This window comes from Lepus europaeus, chromosome X (genome assembly GCF_033115175.1).
Source record: "Lepus europaeus isolate LE1 chromosome X, mLepTim1.pri, whole genome shotgun sequence".
Classification (NCBI taxonomy): Eukaryota; Metazoa; Chordata; class Mammalia; order Lagomorpha; family Leporidae; genus Lepus; species Lepus europaeus.
In genome coordinates this window covers 11,389,513-11,414,179 of record NC_084850.1, presented here as the reverse complement: position 1 = coordinate 11,414,179, position 24,667 = coordinate 11,389,513, and positions in this window count along the sequence as shown.

Sequence of the window (24,667 nt, the reverse complement as noted above, 5' to 3'; positions counted from 1 at the left end):
AGAAAATGTACAAGAATCCTTTTGACTTCTTGACACAAGAGTCCAACTCTTCCAATATTGATGTCAGCTGGCATCTGTTCTACACACATTGGTTTCCCATTCCCCAGCATGATAGGCCATGCTTCTCACAAAAGCCTAAGTTATAACAGTTGTGGAACTGGCAATCATGATTCTCACCCTGACAAAATAGAGAACTACAGGATCTACTCACAAAGTATATCCTTCAATGTATGCTTAGGTGAGAAGTTAGCATACTTACTTTTGGGGGGTCTAAGATCTTTTGCACTTTTAGAGCAGAATAAACATGCCCAATTTGCTAAATACAATTTTAAACTTTGATAAATGAGCAAGGCAAAAAATATTATCCCTTCTATGCTTCCTTACTAACAAAAATTGTGAAGTATAAAGAGTTCCAATATACTTCACACCCTACTTCTCTGTAACATTTGCAATTGATTTTAACTTATATTTTCAGAAATACAGTTGTTATAATTTTAAAATATATATGTAAGTGTATGAAGTTAAAGATAAAAGTTCTCTCAATCTGCTCATTAATTTGAGTACACTTTGACAAATATTATTCCAAAATCTTAATTTAATTTTTAAATATTAAATATTACATATGTGATACTGTATGGTATACGTCAGATGATAGATATAGCATGTGTCATGCATGATTTTCAATATACTATCTATGTTATGTATTTTAAGAAATTTCAGATGATAGGTAACATATAATACACATCCATTTTCTTTTCTACAAAAATGATATAATAGCTATATATATATATATCTTTATGACTCTTTGATTAGATTCTTATTTTCATTTGATATAATTAGACCTATTGTTTATATCACTTCCTGTATACATAACATTTTTTTTCAAGGGATGCATAGTGTTCTTTTTTAAAAATAAAGAGTATTTGTATGATTTTTTATACTTCTTGGGTGAATTCAGCTTTTGAAGTGTTTTTATTTTTTATGTTATGTTCCTTTCATTTCATCTTTTAGTCTTTATGGACAGCCGTTATTTTGGCAAATTGAATATGCATATGTACACATGCATTTCTAGGCCTGTCATTTGTTTATGATTTGTATAAATACAGTATTAAATAGAACAGAGGGGGCTGGAAACTGAGGCAGCTGATGATTTCAAATTGTAAATATTACTTTAGAACACTTTTCAGCAAATATAATGAGCTTTCTTTCCTGGCATACTGTTACTCTTTTGCCTTTTGTCATTATCTGTTTTAAAGAAAATAGACCACCAATGCTAATTTGCCTTATGGCATGATTCCTTTTCTGGGGTCAATCTACTGATTGAGTATAAGAATCAAGCCTTCCCCATTGGGTGTTAGTGCATAGCCAGGCACACTAAAAGCACATCCTGAGTTTGGGGCTCCTTCTGTTATTTGTATGTATAATTTGTTGCTGAATGTGTAAATTGACTCCTGTCTTGTCCATCTGTGATAACACAATCTAGAACTATGTGGATGCTAACTTCTCAAAGTATGAACATCGACTAATAGGAAATAGAAGAAAGCAGAGTCATGCAGACAAGTGTGTTTTTCCTCCCATGGACTGATCTAAGATCTTCTTGGAGGCTTTCTATGTAGCCAAGAGGATGTACCTGCCCAACATCCTAATGTATTGGCCAACAGAGTATCATATCACAGTGAGCTATTTCCCACAATTTTCTACCCAGCTTCCCTTTTCCTCTACTGTTACTTTCCTTGGATTTAAATGATCAAATAAAGCACCAACAGTTAAAAACTGACTTCAGGCTCCTTTTCTAAAGAACTCAGCTTAAGAAAAACTTTAAGGAATATTTCTAGTTAGCTAATGTCTTTATCCTTAAAACTTTATCATACAGCCACTTGCTCATTTCAGTGTGCATTAGGACTGAATCACCTAATAAATAATTGTTCCTTCTGTCGCACATCTTTGTCATTCTGTTGTGTTACTCGAAATGGCTCTAATCCTTATTGATCCAAATTTATTTGAGTATTCACTCAAAACACTCTCAAAAAATACTATTTTACCTGATAAAGATTTGGAGAATAAAGTATACATATTCTTAGTTTTCTCCCTCAATTTGATCTTGGTTGCATTATTTCTAGAAAATATTATTTTATAGTGGTTACTCTGTAGTTTTATCATACCTGTTGTCTGGTTCCCCATTTTTTTTTTATCTCCTTTTTTGGAATAATGATGGTGGTGCTTCTGGATTGTGTTACATACAACGCAGACTAAAGAAGCATTAATTAAATGAGCCTTCACTCTTCAACTCACCAGTATTATGTTTGCAAGCATTAGCTACTTCCATCCTTCTAAAACAAGCCATTTCCTTTTTTCAGGACACTCCCATCCACTCTTTTGCTTTTTTTTTTTTCTATGTCACTGAATAGTTTGTCCAATTTTCTTTGGTTGACTTTATCTTCTTCATAGTTGCTTAAGTGTTGGGGATCTGTTATGGCCTGAATATTTTCCCTCAAAATTCATATGTTCAGTTCCTTACAACCAGCTGATGAGATTTATAGTTTGGGCTTTTGGGGAGTCATTAAGTCATGAGGGTGGTCACGGATGGAATCAGTGCTTTTGCACAAGCAGTCTGGTGAAGCTTATGAACCCTTCTGCAATGTGAAGACACAGAAATGAGATGCCATCAGGGAAGCAGAGAATGTGTTCTCACCAGACACTGAGTCCACTGGCAATTTGATGATGATCTTCCTAAGCTCTATACTGTGAGAAATAAGTTTCTATGGTTTATAAGTTACCAGGTTTAAGATTCTTCATTGTAAGAACCCAGAGAGATTAAAGCAAACTGCTAAGACTCTCTCCTCCCTCCATTATATTTTCATTCTACACAGTCAACATGGATGATCTTATCCACAGCAATAACCTCAAATAGCAGTTTTGAACCTCAAAATCTCTATCTTTAGCCCAAGCCTCTCTCTTGAAATTTATATCAGTATCTAAGTGTCTATTTCTGTTGCTACTGTAATATTCAATATATGTCTCAAATATGTCTGTAAAGAAGTCTTGATATTTTCCCCAAACATGTTCATCTGTCATTAACATGTAAGTTCACAACACAAGCATCTGCCTATTTTTCAGACCAAAACCTCAGGAGCCACTCTTGATTTTTTCTTTTCATAATGGAGTACATCCAATCTATTAGCAATGATGGCAATGTCTATCCAAAATAATACCCTGTTCTTCCATTCCTCACTCTTTCCACTCCGTTCTCTACACAGCATACAAAGTGATCTTTTGGAAACATCATATTTTATCATTCTCATCTTTAACCTCCTACAATAGCTTTCTGCCTGATTATCCCTGGATTATAATTCAGTTTTCTTAAAATGTCTTAAAAGTACCATCATAATCAATTTTATGATTACCTATACAGTTGTATTTCTTACCTTTGTTTTCTTTAATATTTTATGTTTAAAGATACTCCTTAACCTCTTATATTTGCAATTTTCTTAATTCCATTAACCCAAACCATGTTTTTTTCTTCCTTGAGCATTTCTCTCTCCTATCCCATTCTATATGGCTGACTCCTAAATATCCCTCAGATGTCAGTATCATCACTTATGTCAGGCAATCATTCCTGTCTACTAACTTCTAGGTCCCATTAAGTGTCACTTAGTGTGCTGTAATTAGCACACTAAGCATAGGACTAAAATAGTTTGTTTACATGTGAGCTCTGTTAAGGAACAATTTTGGCATCTTTTTTAGTTGTGTCCAGCACAGAAACACTTTTCCAAATATTCTTCGAAACAGTGTGTGGACTAGAAGAGTGGTTGTCAAGCCAGATTTTTCAGACCTTTACTGGTAACTTGAAGGCTATAGTAGGGAAATTGGAGGTATTAAAAAAAAAGAAATGGGGCCAGGCCACAACTCACTAGGCTAATCCTCCACCTGTGGCGCCGGCACCCCCGGTTCTACTCCAGGCTGGGGCGCCGGATTCTGTCCCGGTTGCTCCTCTTCCAGCCCAGCTCTCTGCTGTGGCCCGGGAGTGCAGTGGAGTATGGCCCAACTCCTTGGGCCCTGCACCCACATGGGAGACCAGGAGAAGTACCTGGCTCCTGTCTTCGGATTAGCTAGGTGCACCACCAGGCACAACGCGCAAACCCTAGTGGCCACTGGGGGGTGAACCAACGAAAAAAGGAAGACCTTTCTCCCTGTCTCTCTCACTGTCCACTCTGCCTGTCAAAAAAAAAAAAAAAAGAGAGAGAGAGAGAGAGAGAGAGAGAGAGAAATGAGGAAATAGGAGAGGCTATTTCATATACACTAGTAGTGTATATGAAATTTCTGTTTTCAAATTTGTTTGAGCAGAATTTGCTGACAAAAAAAAAGTTTGAGAAAGGACTGGATCTCACGATACTGACAATATCCTACAGCTCTGAATTCTGATTTTGTGAAATTGCACTGAGTTAAGTGGCTAGCATAATAAAAGATGGAAGCATTAGACTCTATTCTATATATAAAGGGACTTCAAAGAGTTCTACAACAGACTTAGAACCTTTTCAAGCAATTCACCAGATCATTAATATTAGTGTTTGAAACAATCACTCAGTAAGCAATTTCTAGGAAGACACAATTTTCTTTTCAGGAGTGCATATCCTACTGCCTAGAAACAAATTAGAATGTCTTGCCTGCAGAACTAGAATCCTATTTTATTTCGACTGCTATTCAAACCCATGATAGTTTCTTTCATTTTAGTTAGTAACTCAAATGAACCTATAAAATCCATAAGCCTTTCTCTTGCCTGTGGGGGCCTCTTGATTCAGGAAATGTGATTGAATATAAAAAGAAATAGAGAAAAAAGACACAATCGCACAACTAATTAAATCACTTGCCACTTGCCTTGGAGGTTAATGAGAATCTCAAGCAGGGATCACAAAACTGAAATTAGACATTTCAGAAGTTACATATATAGTCATTGTAACCTTGTTATTAAAATTATTAAAGAGCTTAGACTGTTCTCTCTCTCTTCCTCTCTCTCTCTCTCTCTCTCAATCCCCCCTCCCTTTCTCATTCTTGCTCTTTGTCTCTGTCTCTCTTGTAACATTTTCACTCTAGGTACTAATTATGAAGCATAGCACACAGCAAGCATCAGGGGGCTTGGGACAATATGCCACAAATTTTCTGTATTTTCTGTGGAAAAGAAGCTCAGGGAAGGGAAGCAATCATTTAAGTAATAAAAGCAGAGCTGGGATTCAGATCTTCTGACTCTTAATTTAATTATGTTTCTTTTGTATTAAATTTCTATCTAACTCATATTTTTGTGAAGAATCAATGCAACAAAAATAGTATTTCTGATATGGCAATGTGGCACAGTAAAAAGAACAGAGGTTTCTGAGGAAAATTAATCTGGATTTGAGTTAATGTTATGCCTTTTAGTGGTCACTTAAACACATTTAACCCTAGTTTCCTTCCATGAAAAATTATCGTGGAAATATCAACTGTGACAGATTGTATTTTGCAAATATAAAAATATTTCCCAGCCCACAAGCTCTTCTATAATATAACCTCAGCAATTACCATCAACAAGTGGTTCTCCATCTTTTCCACTTGGGGTGAACTTTAGACTACTCTGTTCATTAGCAGACAACAGAAGTGATGATGTAAGTGTTCCAAATCTAGGCTAGAATAGTGTTCAGACATCTCTTGGAACACTTTTTCAGAGGATAGTTTAAGGCATTTCTGAAGTCCAATTGCCCTGACTACCCTGGTAATATGTTGGATAATCCCAGCTTGTGTCTTATCCTAAAGTCTACATTTACAACCAGCCAGGTGGGTGAATCATTTTGAATGTCCAGCCTAGGTGAATCTTCATCCTGAAGCCACAGGTAATATTTGGCTGCATTGGCATCAGAAAACTCAGGGACTGGGCAACTTTCTAAATTCCTGATCATGAAATTATAAGCACAGAAAACTATTTTTTCTTTTGCACTACTAAGTTTGTGGTTATTTGTTATGCAGAAATAACAACTAGAACACACATATTCCAAGTACTGAAAGGTATAATAGACAAAAAGTACACAGTACATTGCTCAACAAAACAAAGCAAAGCAAACAAAAAAGAGTTATTACTGAATTACAGTAAAAAAGTGCTCAGCTTTTACACAGAACAAAGAAAATTTCTCATACGCAATTTATATTCAACTTTAGGAATGCATATGATAGGTTTGAGTTAATTGGGCGTATTTTCATTTTTTAAATTCTTTTATTCTAACATATTCTCTAAATTATTTTCTTTTTCTAGATTTTGGTCCTGGTCATTCTGGTTTGGCATTTGCCTAAATAAATAATTTGCATGCATTAGATTTGGGTAGATACCAAAATATATTTATTTTTTCACTTTCATTTATAAATGATAGCTTTACTGGGTACTGTATTCTGGGTTTACAGCCCCCCCCCCCTTTAGGACTTGTACCATGTTTCTCCATTTTCTTCCAACCTGAAAGGTTTCTGATGAGAAATCTTCTGTTAGTCTAGTTTGAGATCGTTTGAAGGTAATCTGGTGTTTCTCTTGTGTACATTTTATAATCTTTTCTGTATATTTTACTATTGAAAAATTTACTATAATGTGTCATGATGAAGCTATTTTCTGATCATGTCTATTAGGATTTCTATGAGTTTCCTGTGCTTGGATAGCCCTATCTGTCTCCAAATAATGGAAGTTTTCTGTAATTATTTAAATTAATTGATCTTCTAATCCCTTCTCTCTTTCTACACATTATTGAATTATAAAGACTTATACATGTAGCCGGTGCTGTGGTGCAGTGGGTTAACACCCTGGCCTGAAGTGCTGGCATATGGGCCATATGGGGGCTGGTTTGAGTCCCTGCTGCTCCTCTTCCAGGCCAGCTCTCTGCTGTGGCCTGGGAAAGCAGTAGAGGATGACTCAAGTACCTGGGCCCCTGCACCCTCATGGAAGACCTGGAAGAAGCTCCTAGCTTCTGGCTTCATATCAGCGCAGCTCTGACCATTGCGGGCATCTGGGGAGTGAACCAACAGATGGAAGACCTCTTTCTCTCTGCCTCTCTCCTCTCTCTGTGTAACTCTGACTTTCAAATAAACCAATAATTTTTTTTTTTCAGGCAGAGTGGACAGTGAGAGAGAGACAGAGAGAAAGGTGTTCCTTTTCCATTGGTTCACCCCCCAATGGCTGCTGCGGCTGGTGTGCTGTGGCCGGCCAGGAGCCAGGTGCTTCTCCTGGTCTCCCATGTGGGTGCAGGGCCCAAGGACTTGGGCCATCCACTTCAGGGCCACAGCAGAGAGCTGGACTGGAAGAGGAGTGGCCGGGACAGAACCCGGTCTAGAATCCGGTGTGCTGGCGCCGCAGGCAGAGGATTAGCCTATTGAGCCCCAGCGCTGGCCTAAACCAATAAATCTTTAAAAAAATAAAAGACATACATGTTTGATCATTTGATAGTATTCCATAAATCTTAACACTGTTTTCAGTTTTTCTCATTTTTCTTCATTTTTTAGGGGGTCTGACTGAAATATTTCCAAGGATTTGTCTTATAGCTTGGTATTCTTTCTTCTGCCTCATTGAAAGCCTTACAGGCTTTCCACTGTATTTTTTGACATGCTGAATTCTTAATTTCTAATATTCCAGTTTGGTTTCTCTTCAATATCTCTATCTCCCAGCAGAATCTTTCATCATGTCATATATGTATTGTTTTAATCCATGTATTTGCTTCTCTTTGTTTTTGAGTAATCTTAAGATCATTCTTATGAATTCCTTTTTAAGCATTACATCAGCCTCTTCATTTTCACTTTCTAATATTCAAGTGTTGTGTTCCTTTTGGGGAGTCATATTGTTTTCCTTGTTCATGTTTCTTATACTTCTACATTTATTTTTAGACTTTTGTGTAAACACTTGTTGGTTTTCTCCTGTGAGGGATTTTATCTTTGAAATATGCCCCATGGCCTAGCAAGGTGTCTGCTACATCCATGGATGTCCACAGGTGTTTCCTGGATGGGTCCAGAGTGCTTTGGCCAATGTCTAAGTTTGGAGCAAGAGTTCAGAATAACACCCAAGTTGGGGGTGATGGTTCTGCTCTATCATCATCAGTAGGGGGCAGTGTATGATCATGTTGGCTGTCATGAACACAGACTCATCCCCTCTCTGCCAAGGTGAACCAGCTGGTGAGGGTAGTCCAGAGTGACTGCATACCCCCACCTTCACAGGCTCAGGAATCACAAAAGGATCTGCATGCTCCTCAGTGTCAGATCCAAACCCTCTTCAATGACCCACACCAGAAACTTCAGGCAATCTGAACTTCTGCAGCCAGGCAAAGTAATTTCCCAAAGACCCAGCCACACCCTATGCCCTATCACACAGTCACAGAATTCCCCCAATCATAATGCACAGGCTCCTACAGTCACAGAGAGCATGGGATCCACTTTCAATAGCATGAGCCTCTCCCATCCATGGAGAGAGCCACAGCTTACCCAGAGCCAGCCGTGTGCCCAATAGAAGTTGGTTGGTGCTCTGCCTTGGCAAGTTGAGTCTGTTTGCCCTGATAGAGTGAGGGGGGGAGCACATCTTAGGCCTAAGTGGGTGCCCTATCCTCTGCCAACCCTCACGGCCAGACTCAAAGTCAGTGGGACCCGTGAATTTATCTCTTCCATAAAATCCCCAGCCACACACTGGCTGCAGTAACCTTAACGAGCCTTATTAAGATGACATGTCCTTCCTGATAGTGACAGGGTACCCTGTGCGGATATGGGAGGAAAGCAATGTGCTCTCCCTTAACAGGGTTAGGTGGGCACCCTACCCTGCTAGCACTCCAGGCCAGACTCAAATGCAGTGGGGTCTGCAATGTTCTCCCTCATACAACATTACCAGTGACATGGGCTTCCACTGGTTCCTCTCACCTCGCTCTAAGAAGATGGCATCTCCTCCAGGACTGTTGCATGATTGTGCCATCCTTACTGTTCCATGGTGTGTCTCTTTGTTTTTTTCTTTTTTGCTTCAATAGTTCAATGGTGTACCAATTTTGTTTATTTTTTTAATGAATGTTGCTGCCCTCCCCTCCTCTACTTTATAATTCCCTTCAAGAATTATGAAATAATTTAATTATCTTTCTTAACAAATGAAAATGTTGGAACAATGTGCCAGTTGATAGAAAATGATTTGACTGAAGGCACACTACAAGGCAGCGTGAGAGGTAGGTTAGAACCCTTGTTCATTCCTCTAGGACACAGCTTACTTTTCTTCCATATGTCAGTATTTCCAGAAATGCTAGATTTGAGTACTGATCAGACCATGATTATATAAGCAGAACTCATTTCATCTAGTATGAAAATTCTGTGAGTGCAAGGGCCCCAATGGCCTTCACATATTAGATAACATCTCATTTGCAAGATAAAGCCCAGAACACTGGTTTTGGAGTCATCATCTATAATTCCAGGCAAATGAGAGAAATGTCATGCATATTGATTATTCACTCTATAAAATTGAAGTTGATGGCGAATTTAGATGGTCATAACTACCATAAGAATTAAAACTATAGCATGAATTACTACATGAACACGAATCAAAATATTCTATCACTTGCAGAAATCAATCATTTAATGGGTGTCAACTCCCACAGAAATATATTCCGTTTGCTCATTTTGTTGATTGATTTTTGGCATGAATATAGATGTGGAACAAAGATACACTTGATTGTTAGTGCTTATTTATATTTGCTATTAATTCATTATAACACAACATTCAGTATATCTTAATGAGGCTGCAATGGAAAATAAGTCTTGCCAGTTGTTTGATTCCCTTCTATAATCACGGTTATTAAATTAAATCATTGGGCACTGAAGCAATTTGATGTTTCTGTAGCAAAGGTAAATGCTTCAGTTTGGTGGTCATTATGCGTCTTGACATTCAAATTCAGGATACTTTCAGCTTTTGCTAAGACAAAGAAAATTCACGGAAATTCACTTTTGAATCAAATTACCTATACCATCACAACCTAATTGGGATTTTCATTCAAATCAATTTAAAAGAATTATTAAGCACATTCATTCAAGCTCTCCCAGCTTGTAAGTCCAACTATTGGAAACTCACTAAAAATGAGTTTACTCAGTGGCTGGAGATGGTTGGTTTCTCAATGACTTTTCTGCAACTATTAGATTTTATGTCTCTACCCATATCACTTAGCAAACCCTAATTGTGATCTCCACTCATTGCAGTATACTATACCTTCTGAGCATTAGCTCCTACCCTCTTCTCTCATACTATCTGTCTCATCCAGATTGACATTGCGTATCTTCTCCAATAAACGGTAGCTCTTTCTGCTTATTTGAATTAAGATTTCTTGGACTGTGACAATTTCCCACACGTGACTTTCAATTTCTCACCTTCATCACCACTGTACAGAAAAAATAACATTGTTTGCTCAGAAGCCAAGCAATTTTATTACCATTTACCTATTGATCATAATTTTATAAGTGTGCAAAGGTAATATTGTTTCAGAAGTCTGTAACTATTACAATTCATTTTCTCCACCAGGTTCATATCTCGTGTCCAAGAAGAATGAGGATCATGGACAAAGAAAAGTGTGAGAAGTCAAAGCCGTTTATTGAAACAAGGCAGAGAAAGTAAAAGTGAAAGAAAAATCTACCAGTAGTGCTGACAGGGTTCACGAAGAGCTGTTGAGAGCTGATTGTCTAGGCGTTTTTATTGGCTATAAAAATGGAAGTTCTTGTGATTCATCTGGGGGAGGGATGGTAATCATGACTCAACAGAGGCAACAGAAAGCACATGAAACTGTTCCCAAAGATACACAGAATTCTTGTTATCTCTATCAGTTATAACAGCACAGAAAAACCTGGTGTACAAGGACTAGCACATGACATCAACATCCTTCGCAGAAACCTGCTGTTTGACTTTCCTGAGGTCCTCTAAGAATCACCTCCAGATGGTTGGGGAGGGGCCTCCCATTCCCTCTCTCCCTAGCCTGGAGTCTATATCACTCTATCATTATCTTCAACTGACAATTAGAACCAGAGATTGCATTGTCTTCATTCTATTTCAATGAATCCTAATTTGTAAGCCAGAAAATAGCACAAGGATTAGACAGTAAGGCCCATAAACAGACTGGAATCATGTGCCTCAGAGTGTGTGTGGAGAAACATCCTTTCTTTCCTTTTAAATCAATTACAATAAAACAAGCATATGCTCCACTATCCTTCTGCAAATGTAGCCTGATTAAAAAGTTTTAAACAACTTTCTTTTTTATCATCTATAAGGGCAAACATTTTGTCTAGGGCACCAACAGTGAGCGCAGGGGAACATGAATGTTTTCCAGCAAGATGGATTTACAAAGTGCTAAAAATAGATGCTGTGAAGGACATTGTTATTTCCTTAAGGAAAGAATAAGGTAAGAGATGGGAAATATACTGCAAGTACGTGTATTCTTCTTAAATGAAAATCTTTATTCCACTGAAAAGTTTAATGGTGATTTCAAAAAGCATAGTAAAGCAGTGAATTTCAGTAAATTCTTTAAAATTGATTCAGATTCCAGGTTTTTTGATGTCAAAATGGTACTTGCCAGCTCATGAATGGTGTGTATCATGGCTTTAGAAGAATTCTATTAGTAAGTCTAACCATAAAAAACAAATCAAATAGCAGATAAATAATCAACATCTAATGTAGTATACCACCAATTATTTATTGTGGCACCCAAAGCAGATTTTACATGTGACATTATTATGGTTTATGTCAACATGTATGTAAACTTACAACATTATTTTTATTTGAAAGTAAACATCCTGGGTGTAGTGGGCTAAGCCTCCACCTGCAGCACCACAATCCCATATGGGCACTGGTTTAAGTCCCTACTGCTCCAGTTCCTATCCAGCTCTCTGTTATGGCCTGGGAAAGCAGTGGAAGATGGCCTGGGTCCTTGGGCTCCTGTGCCCATATGAGAGACCTGGAAGAATTTTCTGTCCCCTGGCTTCAGATTGGCTCAGCTCCAGCCATTGTGGCCATCTGGGTATTGAACCAACAGATGGAAGACCTTTCTCTCTCTCTTTCTCTCTCTCTCTCTCTCTATATATATATATATATATGTGTGTATATGTGCCTCTCAAATAAATAAAATAAAACTTAAAAAAAGAAAAGAAAGTAAAGCTCCTGCATAAAGAAATATAGTTTCACAGGACTCACAGCATATGTCAAACATTGCACAGCCTAAATTCCATGAGCACATGCTAAATGCTGACATCTTCTTAATTCAAAATTAACCTGAGCAACATTTTTATATTTACTAACTAAACCAAAATACCATGGGGCACTCCATTCTTATTTTTCTTCCCACATTTTATAGTACTGAATGCAAGGTGACAGAATGTTTGACTTAAAACTTGTGGATACCTTTATTTGTTCACAGATTAGATGTGCCACTGTTAGCACAGACACCCGTAATGAAACACTAGTATCTTTTTCATGCCCTGCCTCTGCCATCCTCTCACAGCTGGATAAATCGATGTTCTCCACCAGAACACTTAGTCACACATGGCCCCTGAGCCAATCCTGTTGAAGGCAAGCACACACACACACACACAAAGACACAGCTAACCAACAAATTAATCTTTGCTCTTAATTGAGTATGCATGTATATGTGTATCTTCATGAACACCATAGCAGAGCCTATGATGACTGAGACTTTCCTCCATTGCTTCTCAGCCAAGTCATAGAAGTCTTAGGGGTGTATAGACAACTCGAAATCCAAATTTACCTAGTTGGAGCTTGAAATCAACCTTAGTACTCATTATCTTTCTTCTAGAGTACTGCATCTTGCATACTCCGCCATTGTTCCTCATATTTTCTCCTATACCCTTGACTCAAGCTAGGCTCTTGTTGGGAAGGAACTGAAATAACAATGCTTGTTAAAGAAAGCTCAGATTTATCTCTTCATTTGGACACAATATAACTTGGCCATGCTTCTCAGAGTTCAGTATCATTCCTTGGGGCCAATTTCTTAACCCCTTTAAACTCGTCCTGGCTATCTTTCCTTCTCCTCACCAGCAAACCGTACCATTAAAGTATGTCCTTTGTTTGACAGAGCTGACAGAGACATAATTTACCACAGAAATTGACATTGTAACAATATCCCTCTGGTCTCATTCTCTGCCATTCTCATCAGTTTCAATTAAACAAATAAAATTCTGAGAAAAAAAAATAGTACTGTGCTATTCTTAATGAATTTGTCATGATATAAGCACTCCAATAACCAGGGTTGCTTTTGGTCTGCAATGCATTAGTACTGGTCACAACAAAACTTAGTGAGAATGCAATAAGAATATATTGATATCTATGTTCAATCCTCTGAACGTGCCTTGCTGTTTCTTCTTCACAGTTATACTAATGCATTTTTATTCTGAGATACAATGCTTTGAAATAAACACTATGTTTAAAATGTCTGCTTTGTAATTAGGTAGTCACATACATGTAGTTGAAAACAAGATCATAATACTCCACTTGGAAACATATAATTTAAACAAGTAAGAGGTTATGTATTCTAAGCAACCTTTTGTTTGTTGAACAACTATTTTTAGTATGCAAATATACAGATGTGCATACTTGTTGCTCTCTAATGAATAACTTGTGTCAGATCTAACAAAAGCAACAAATCTTGATTAGTTATAATTGTAAAAGGAATCTTTAATATATTTTGTGTTTTATTTATATGAAGTTTCCATTTTTGCTACAGAATCTACACATATCAACATGAATAGTGTGATACAGCAAGAAGAGCAAGACACTTAAGCTGATGTTGCAGCAAATGCTAAGTAATACTTGATGTTTTAAAATGGAATATCCACTGATTAGGCCCATTATTCATCTTAGTTAAACCAAAACAAAATTTTGCAGTTGATTATAAAAATTACTGCCAAATGTTCATGTCTTATCCAAATTGAAAATGGTGCAAGAATCTAGTGTTCCTTGCCAGGTTACACTTCTTAGCAATGTTATATCAGTATCAAGTAAGTGCTAAGATGTTAAGTCACTTGTACAGGGTACTGAAGATATCATGATTTTGATATATATTTGCCTGTGCAATAAGAGGATAAATTAGTAACATTTCATCAGAATAAAACAAATTATGTGTCTATGGGAATTCTCTATGCATAAGCTTGAAATTCAGTGAGAATGAGATCTATGATAAATTTATAATTTTGTTTATTTTCTAATTCTATGACATGCATGATGATAATACATATATTCAGATGATTATGTATAGATTATATTAGATATAAAGCATAGTAGGCCAAAAATGACCTACATGAAAGATCTCTGTGAGTGAGATCCCAGTGGAAAGAACGGGCCATCAAAGAAGGAGGTACCTTTCTCTGAAGGGAGGAGAGAACTTCCACTTGGATTATGGCCCTGTCTAAATAATATTGGAGTTTGTGGACTTAAGTGGCTTCCATAGCCTTGGCAGCTCATGACAAGAGCCTTGGGTGATTACTGATGTCATAAATAAGAGTGTCAATTGTTAAATCAACAACAGGAGTCACTGTACACTTGCTCCTCATGTAAGACCTCTGTCCTTAATGTGTTGTACTATGAGAATTAATGGAAAATCAATCTTCAGACAGTACTTATACTTTGGGTATCTGTGTGGGTGCAAACTGCTGAAATTTTTACTCAGTATAGAGTTGATCTCCTGTACATGAAGATAATTAAAATGAATATTTTCTTTTCTTTTTTTAACTTTTATTTAGTAAATATAAATTTCCAAAGTACAGTTTATGGATTACAATGCCTTTCCGTCCACGTAACTTCCCTCCCACTCGCACCCCTCCCATCTCCTGTTCCCTCTCCCATTCCATTCCCATCAAGATTCATCTTCAATCATCTTTATATACAGAAGATTGATTCAGTATATATTAAGTAAAGATTTCATCAGTTTGTGCCCACACAGAAAAACAAAGTGTAAAAATACTGTTTTAGTACTAGTTATAGCATCACTTCACATTGGACAACACATTAAGGACAGATCCCACATGAGACATAAGTATGCAGTGACTCCTGTTGTTAACAATTTGACACTCTTGTTTTTTTTTAACTTTTATTTAATGAATATAAATTTCCAGTGTACAGCTTATGGATTACAATGGCTTCCCCCTCCCATAACTTCCCTCCCACCTGCAACCCTCCCCTCTTCCGCTCCCTTTCCCCTTCCATTCACATCAAGATTCATTTTCAATTCTCTTTATATACAGAAGATCAATTTAGTATATATTAAGTAAAGATTTCAACAGTTTGCACCCACATAGAAACACAAAGTGAAACATATTGTTGAGTACTAGTTATAGCATTAAATCACAATGTACAGCACATTAAGGACAGAGAACCCACATGAGGAGCAAGTGCACAGTGACTCCTGTTGTTGACCCAACAAATTGACACTCTAGTTTATGGCACCAGTAACCACCCTAGGCTGTCGTCATCAGTTGCCAAGGCTATGGAAGCCTTCCAAGTTCGCCGACTCTGATCATATTTAGACAAGGTCATAAAAGACAGGGTGAGGATAGTAACCAATGATCCTAAGAGTGGCATTAACCAGGTCTGAACAATTATACAGCATTAAGTGGGGAAGAGGACCATCAGTACACAGGCTGGGAGTAGAGCCATTGGAGGTAGAGTAGAGGTTATGATTAGAAAGGAATGAGGCCCAAGTGCGCTAGATAGGTTCTAGAACAAAGGACAGAGTCATTATTAGAGGAGCTAAGAAAGGTGCTGTCTAAGCTACAATTAAGTTTCCTGATTGAGAGGCAAATAGAACCTGACAGAAGGGGCTTGATAATAATCTGTTGGAGTTCAGGCCTTGTAAGTTCAGAGGCCCAGACCTATCTATCTCTTCACATGGGGTACATCCTAAGGGAGGTGTGAACCTCCTAGGGGAAGGCACTCTGTTGACTTTCATTACTTAGCAGGCCTGGGAGGAGAGCTGGCCAGGTAAAGGCAGGTGGCATCTCTAACAAGAAATTTACAGTTCTGCCTGCAATGTTGCTGACCCTACTTGGCCGTCCCCTCAGCTGCAGTGGTCACTTTGGAAGTTGGGCTGAGTGAAGGGCTTTTCAGCTTAGAGCCAATAAGATCTGTGGCTCTGACCTGGGCATCCTTCGACTCCAGGGCAGGTCCATTTCCAGTGATCCAACTCTTGGCAGAGCTGCCAGGGCTCTTCACAAGTTGACTTCTGCTGAAGCCCAAGCTTACCACATTGAAAGCCACTGCAATGGACTTGCCTTTTGGGTCTCCTTGAGGGCAGATCCCTTTACAGATCAGCCATTAATAGGCCTGCCACCCATTGCTTCTGATGCTTAGCTCTTTTCCTCCTGGTTTTTGTTAAAGCAGACCAGAGGATGCAAGTCAAGGGAGACAATTTGACACTCTTGTTTATGGCGTCAGTAATCTCCTTAGGCTCTAGTCATGAGTTGCCAAGGCTTTGGAAGCGTTTAGGGTTCGCCTACTTTGATCTTATTCCAACAGGGTCATAGTCAAAGTGGAAGTTCTCTCCTCTCTTCAGAGAAAGGTACCTCCTTCTTTGATGGCCTTATTCTTTCCACTGGTATCTCATTCGCAGATATCTTTCATTTAGGTTTGTTTTTGTTTGTTTGTTTTTATTTTTTCCAGAGTGTCTTGGCTTTCCATGCCTACATACTCTCATGGGCTCTTCAGCCAGATCCGACTGCCTTAAGGGCTGATTCTGAGGCCAGAGTGTTGTTTAGGACATCTGCCATTCTATGAGTCTGCTGTGTATCCCGCTTCCCATGTTGGATCCTTCTCTCCCTTTTTGATTCTATCAGTTAGTATTAGGAGATACTAGTCTTGTTTGTGTGATCCCTTTGACTCTTAGACCTATCAGTGTGATCAACTGTGAACTGAAATTGATCACTTGGACTAGTGAGATGGCATTGGTACATGCCACCTTGATGGGATTGAATTGGAATCCCCTGGCACTTTTCTAACTCCACCATTTGGGGCAAGTCCGATTGAGCATGTCCCAAATTGTACATCTCCCCCCTCTCTTTTTCCCACTCTTATATTTAACAGGGATCACTTTTCAGTTAAAATTTAAACACCTAAGAATAATTGTGTGTTAATTACAGAGTTCAACCACTAGTACTGGAACAAAAAATATACTAAAATGGATAAAGTATTACATTGTACATCAACAGTCAGGACAAGGGCTGATAGTGGACCTGTGTGGAGGGAGTGGGAGCCCACAGCTCGGCACATCAGTGGCAGAATCAATGCACCAGCGCTGGAACACGAGGTGAGCCGAACCTCAATAGCCCGAGACACTGGCATTGACCAGTACGGACACGAGTTTCTCTCTCTCTCCACTCACCTCTCAAAGGTGAGCAAGACAAATTAAAATGAATCTTAATGAAGGGGATGGGAGAGGGAGTAGGAGATGGGATGGTCTGCGGGTGGGAGAGAGGTTATGGGGGGAAGAACCGCTATAATCCAAAAGTTGTACTTATGAAATTTATATTTATTAAATAAAAGTTTTCTATTATAAAAAGATATAAAGCATGCTAGATGTTCATACATATATATGTATATATATATATATGAAAGATCATCAAAAAGCTCACAGAAAATGCATATTGTGAAAAAATTCTTAATGTATTTCAAGGTTTTTGCCCTAAAGCAAAGTTATCTTTTAATTTATCCAAAAATCTTTTTAATTGCCCTATTTATACTCACATAATTTTGAGGCATAAATTAGTTGATTATTGGTCAGAATTAAGTAGGTATACACATATTTAGCTTACATAATTCTCATAAAATATTATACACTCAATAATATCATTCTTTTTTACAAATAGGAAAACTAAGACCCCAAAGTCTAGGATCTTTCCTGCCTTATTGAGCAATTATCAAACATTCTATTAGTTATTTCATATTTTAAAATCAACTTATGGATCCTTTACAAGTTGTTTTTTCACCATAGCAAATTTATTGTTTTGTCAATGGACAATATCAACCCAATTGGATTATTTTCATATGGGTACTCTATAGTATATGATTTATCATGTGTTAGATGAAGAGAGGTGGTAAATAAATGATAGAAGATACATGATATAGGATAATGCATGCCAATCACAAGAAACAAAAAGGCATACTCTCAATCTGAGAGGAAAATATCAGAAGTTGAGAAATATTCTACTGGAAGAGTAATGGAGATGAATACTCTTGCTTCTCATACTTTGTATCGAACACAGCAATTAACCAGCATCCTACCCCTAAGCCTTTGTGTATCATTGCAGAAATACTCGTGAAGACTTTAAAAACATGAAAATTTACTTTAAAAAGAGCTTGCATTCTATCATCATAATTCAGGATTCATTTATATTAACCTCAAGGCCCAGAAAGCTGAGAAAATACTCAAAATAATCAACTGATACATCTCACCCCATGAGAACTAAAGAAATCTGAAAGTCTGCAAAAAAACACATTCTTTCTTCTTTACCCTGTGACTGTCCTGTGTCTAATATGTCTATAGTACATTGCTTGTACCAACCAAGAAGCTGTACAATCATCTCTTCTTATTATTATTATTATTATTATTATTATTATGCTGGCCTTACAGAATTATAATTTATTTATGTATGAGAAAATTATCCATTTTAAGTATGCTGTTAGATTAATTCTGAAAGATACATACGCATCTGTAATCGTTTCTATACCAAGATACAGAAAAGTTTTATAACTCTAGAAAGTTCCTCCTTCTGTGTATCTTGTTAATATTAACCCTGACAGGAAATTATTAACCTGATTTTATCAACCAAGTTTGCTTGTTTGCCTGTGTTTGCCCTTTTTACAATTAGAATCACACAGTAAGTGCTCTTTGTTTCCGACTTCTTAAGCTCAGCACAATGTTTCTGAGATTTGTTAATACATATGTGTGTATCAGTAATTAATTCTCCTTGATTGCTTAGTGGTATTAATTGCCTGAACATAGCACATTTGCCTATTGATGGAAATTATTATTATTTCTGATATTTAGAAATTACCGATAAAAATTGCTGTAAATATTCATGAACAAACCTTATCAACATGTTTTCATGTCACTTTGGTAAATGCCTGGGAAAGATCTATTTGAGGATTGTTTTCAAGTTGTTTGAAAAACTCTGTAGTCATCTTTGAGAGTAGTATATCCCTGCTACCGAAGGGCGCTTCTTCTGTGTTCTCAACTGAATGTGTCAGGCATCCAGCCAAATCTGTACACACTGACCAGTCAAAATTCAAATTGAAAATAAGTCAGACACAAAACTAAGCAACTACTATGCGCTTTCTCACATATGTGGAATATGAAAAAGTTGATCTCATAGAAATTGAAAGTAGAACAGTGGTTACTATAGGCTGAGTAGAGACGGAAGGGACGATTGGAGAAAAGTTGATTAACTTAACACTGAAGAGTTTTGGTGCTGTTGGGTAACAGGCTGAATAATAGATAATATACTATATATTGCAAAAAAGATTTTAATATCTTTATCACAAAAATTGTAAATGATGATATAAATATACTCACATTTATCTGAACAGTGTACAGTATATTCATTATGAAACCAAGCATAATTTTTGCATAATTCATATTCCATGAACTTTTTGAAGACCCTATGTATAATAAAGCACATAGAATTTTAAATGAAATATACACTATGCTTCTGTAACACTTAATACTGAACTAGAGGGTCTAGCACTGTAGTGTAGCAGGTAATGTCATCACCTGCAGTGTCAGCATCTCATATGGGTGCTGGTTCAAGTCCTGGCTGCTTCACTTCTGATCCGGTTCTCTGTTGTGGCCTGGGAAAGCAGTGGAAAATGGCCCAAGTCCTTGGACCCCTGCACCTACCTGGGAGACCTGGAAGAAGCTCCTGGCTCTGGCTTCACATCCATCCATCTAGCTCTGGCTGTTGCAGCCGTCCGGGGAGTGAACCAGCAGATGGAAGATCTCTATCTGTCTCTGTTCCTCTGCCTCTGTAACTATGCCTTTCAAATAAGCAAATAAATCTTAAAAAATACTGAACTAGAGGTAAAAAAATTTCAGAATGTATTGATATCCTGAATACGCTCCCAGAAAACATGATACCAATGAAACTGAGCCCAAAGCCATAACACAATGACAAGATGGAAGATACAAAAGTTAATGATTCATGGATACACACACATACACAAGAAAGACAGAAAAATAACCCTATAATTAAAAAATCTGTATTCAATACCAGGGAAAATGGAATGGGTACTGAAGAGACTTGAAAGTGATGGAAGAAAGCAAGTAAATATTTTCCAGGTTGCAAGAGAAAGGAAAAAGGAAAACAAATCATTAAATTCTCCCACTTTTGAAAATCTAAATGTTAAATATTATAGCCATTTCTGTGAGCTATGTGAGTTGACGGTTAGCTGTTTGTTCTTGATGCTAGTTGGTGTATTATATCATTGGCACATTGGAGGACTAGTTTTAGTATCTGATTTTGTTTATGACTGTCCTAGAAATTCTAAACAGTTTATTTTTTCTCCTCTGTGCCTATGGGTACTTCTGTTATTTCAGTACTAGATAGCACCTTATGTCACTGTTTTCTCCATTTCTACTACTGATATACTTCTACGGATTCAGCTTTACCATACTCCATTAACTCAAATTTGTCTCAAATATGCAGTTTATGTGTTGGTTACTATGAACTGGGCAAATGCCAGAAAAGGATAGTGTGTCCCTACAAGCTTCTTCCTGGGCGTGTGGTAGGCTCAGCCTCCTTGTCCTTTGTCCACAAATGCCACAGCCCACCATGACAAGTGAAGCCTGGTGTTAGGACCAAGTTTACCCTTCTGAACTCTGTCTGCTGCTGAGGTGGGATCACTGCCCAGTGATGCATCTAGCAGCCACTTGCAATGCTGGCTGGGAAATAAGACTGCTCAACCCCAACCACAAACTCTGCTGGGAACTGAACCATGTCCAGTGGCTCTTTCTGAAGGCATTGGCTTGGGGACAAGAACTACTAGGATCTGCTCAATGCTTGGGTCTTTCAACCTGGCACTGAGTCCCAAAACAGTCTTGTGATTCCTTGCTGTCTACTCTACATTATAAGAAGGGTGATACAGGCACACCCTCAGCTATAAAGGCAGACCCAAGTTGGGTCACATCTGAGCCTTGCAGTCACCAAGATCAGTGTAATCTTGGGATTGCACAGCCTCTCAAGAGGCTGGTGGTGATACATGATATCACAAGTCTGTCTCATTAGGCTGAGGATCTCCCCCTGATGTTGGGTGAAGTCCAAGGAATCTGTCCACAGGCAGTTGCCTAGGGAAGGAAACCATTAGGATCTGGCCATCATTATGCTTTATCGTCTATTACTGGTTTCCAAGATAGTTCTTTGGCCCCTTGATGTTTGTCTCCGTTTGGAGGAAGCTGTTAAATATAGCCCCCTAGTCACATAGGGAATTTATAGGTTACTCCCACTCAGGGCCTGTATTAGTGGGTCCTCACAAAGTCTTAGAGGTATCTGCCAGATCCACCCAATGTTTCCAGTGATTCATACCAAAATGAGGCCAATCTACCAGACTGCAAGTCTCTGATGCTAGGCAAATCTAGATGCTCAGTATTTGAGCACTGGCTAGAGAAGTAGAGGCTTTTAGGCTTCTTCAGGTTCCAAGTCTAGGTATGGTAGGCCCATCTCTGAGCTCTGAGGTATGACCCTATGACCCTAAGATCCCTCTGATGGACCCTCTGCATGATGGGAGTTTCATTTTCTTCCAGATGAGGGATGGATGATGGAGGTCACTTATCTGTGGAAGCACCAAATATTCACTGCATAGGCATGGACTTGGGTGGCTTAGACCAACTGAATGTTTTTCAAAGTCAGCGAGGGGCTGGGATTCTCTTCACACTCTCTCCCAAGTGGAACACATGTCTCTACGTGTTCCATTGGGGCTTTTATGGAGTGATATGGGCAACTCTTCCCTTCTTGCATTTTTGAATGAGACTTTTCTTATGATTTTAACAAAACAACATACTATGGTATCTCATTTGTCTTCCACAGCTATTGTGAAGGTGACTTGGTGTGTGTATAACTATTCAACACGGTGTCTCAACAGGAGATTGCTGTCAAAGCAACTCAGCCACCATTTTGGATCTTGGTTATTTATTAGTTCTAATGGCTTTTTTTTTTTAAATTTACTTGTTTTACTTGAAAGTCACAGTTACACACACACACACACAGAGAGAGAGAGAGAGAGAGAGAGAGAGAGGTGCTGGTTCACTCCTCAGATGGCTGCAATAGCCAGAGCTGCGCTGATTCAAAGCCAGGAGCCAGAAGCTTCTTCCAGGTCTCCCATGTGGGTGCAGGGACCCAAGCACTTGGGTTATCTTCCACTGCTTTCCCAGGCCATGGCAGAGAGCTGGATCGGAAATAGAACAGCCAGGTCTTGAACCGGCGTCCATATGGGATGCCATCACTGCAGGCGGCAGCTTTACCCACTATGCTACACCCACTATGACCCCTCTAATGGCTTTTTGATGCAATCATTGGGATATTTTAATATATAAGATCGTGCTGTTTGTAAACAGTGATAATTTGACTTCTTTCTTTCAATTTTGATGCCATATATTTCTTTCTCAGGAAGACTTCCAATACAATTTTGAATAACAATAATCAACATGAGCATCTGCATTTTGTTCCAGATCTTTGAAAGAAAGCTTTCAGTTTCTTCCATTAAATAGGGTATCTGTTATGAAATTGTTATCTGTGGACTTTATTATGTTGAAGTTCATAAATTCCATGACTGATTTGTTCAGATTTTGTAATAAAGAGATACTGAATTTTGTCAAATGCTTTGCCTGCACCTACTGAAATGTTCATGGTTATCCTTTTTTTAATCAGATGTGTCATGTCTACTGATTTGAAAATGTTGAGACATGCTTGCATTTCTGACTTAGTTGGCTGTTATTTTGTTGGGGATATTTGAATCTTTCTCCATTAGCAGTATTGGTGCACACATTTCTATTTTGTTGTATACTTGTCTGATATTCATATCAAAATAATTCTGACTTCACAGATTGAATTTGAAAAAAATAATTTTCCTCTTTTACATTTTGGAAAAATTTAAGAATTGATAGTACTTATACTTTAAATTCTGATAGAATCCAGCAGTGAAACCATTTGGTTTTGGTCTTTTGCTTTGGAGTCTCTTTTTGTTACTGATTCAATTGTTATTAGTCTCTTCAGGTTATTCACTTCTTTATGACTTAATTTGATAAAGTGTATTTGTTCAGGAATTTGTTTATTTCCTTTAAATCATCAAATTTGTCAACATATAGCTATTTACAAAAATCCCTTGTGATTCTTCATTTATCTGTGGTATCATTTTTCATCTCTAATTTTATTCTTTTAATATTCTAATTTTGTCTAAAAGACAGCATAACTGTCTTTTTCCCAATTTTATCAGTCAAAAATATCAACTCTTCATTTAATTGAATTTTTGCATTTTCTTTAGTCTGTAATTCATTTATTCTCTGATTTTCATTATTCCCATCTACCAATTTAGGGTTTAGATTCTTCTTTTTATCTAGTTCCTTCAGATGCAGCAATAGTTTTTCTGTTTGAACTCTTACTAATTATTAGGCAATGACTGCTATACACTTCACTTTTAGTACTGCTTTTGTTGTACTTTGGTATGTTGCAATTCCATTATCTGATCCATTGGTTGTTCAGGAGGAAGTTATTTGATTTCCATGTTTGCACAGTTTCCAAAGTTTTTCTTGTTAGTGACTTGGTTTACTGCACTGTGGTCAGAAACTAAATGGTATAACTAGTACTCCAACAGTATTTTTTTTCACTTTGTGTTGCTATATGGGGGCAAACTGGTGAAATCTTTACTTAATATATACTAAACTGCTCTTCTGTATATAAAGAGAATTGAAAATGAATCATGATGTGATTGGAAGGGGAGAGGGAGCGGGAAAGGGGAGGGTTGTGGGTGGGAGGGAAGTTTTGGGAGGGGGAAGCCATTGTAACCCATAAGCTGTACTTTGGAAATTTATATTCATTAAAGAAAAGTTTAATAAAAAAATTAAAAAATAAATAAATAAAATAAAAGAATACAGAAAAAAACAAACTAAATGGCATGATTTTTTTTTAACTTTTGAGACTTGTTTTGTATCATACCATATTTTTATCTTGCAGAATTTCCCATGTGATGTTAAGAATGTGTTTTCTATAGCTGTTGTATGGTATGCTCTGTAGATATCTGTTAGAAGGAATTGATATAAGGTGCCATTTAATTCCGCTATTTCTTGTTGATTTTTTGTCTGGATGATCTGTTCATTTCTGAAAATGGGATGTTACTGTCTCAGAGGATTATTCATTGAAGTCTATTTTTTTCTCTATGGCTCTATTTATGTTGGTTTTATATATTTCAGTACTGTGATATTGGGTGCATATATATTTACAATGGTCATTTCTTCTTGCTGAATTGACCTCAACATCATTATATAATGATGTTCCTTTTCACTTTTGGAAGCTGTTATTAATTTAAATTTAATTGTATCTGATTAAGTATGGTTACTCCTATGATCTTTTGAATCCCAAATTCATAGAGTGTCTTTTTTCTAACCTTTTACTTTTA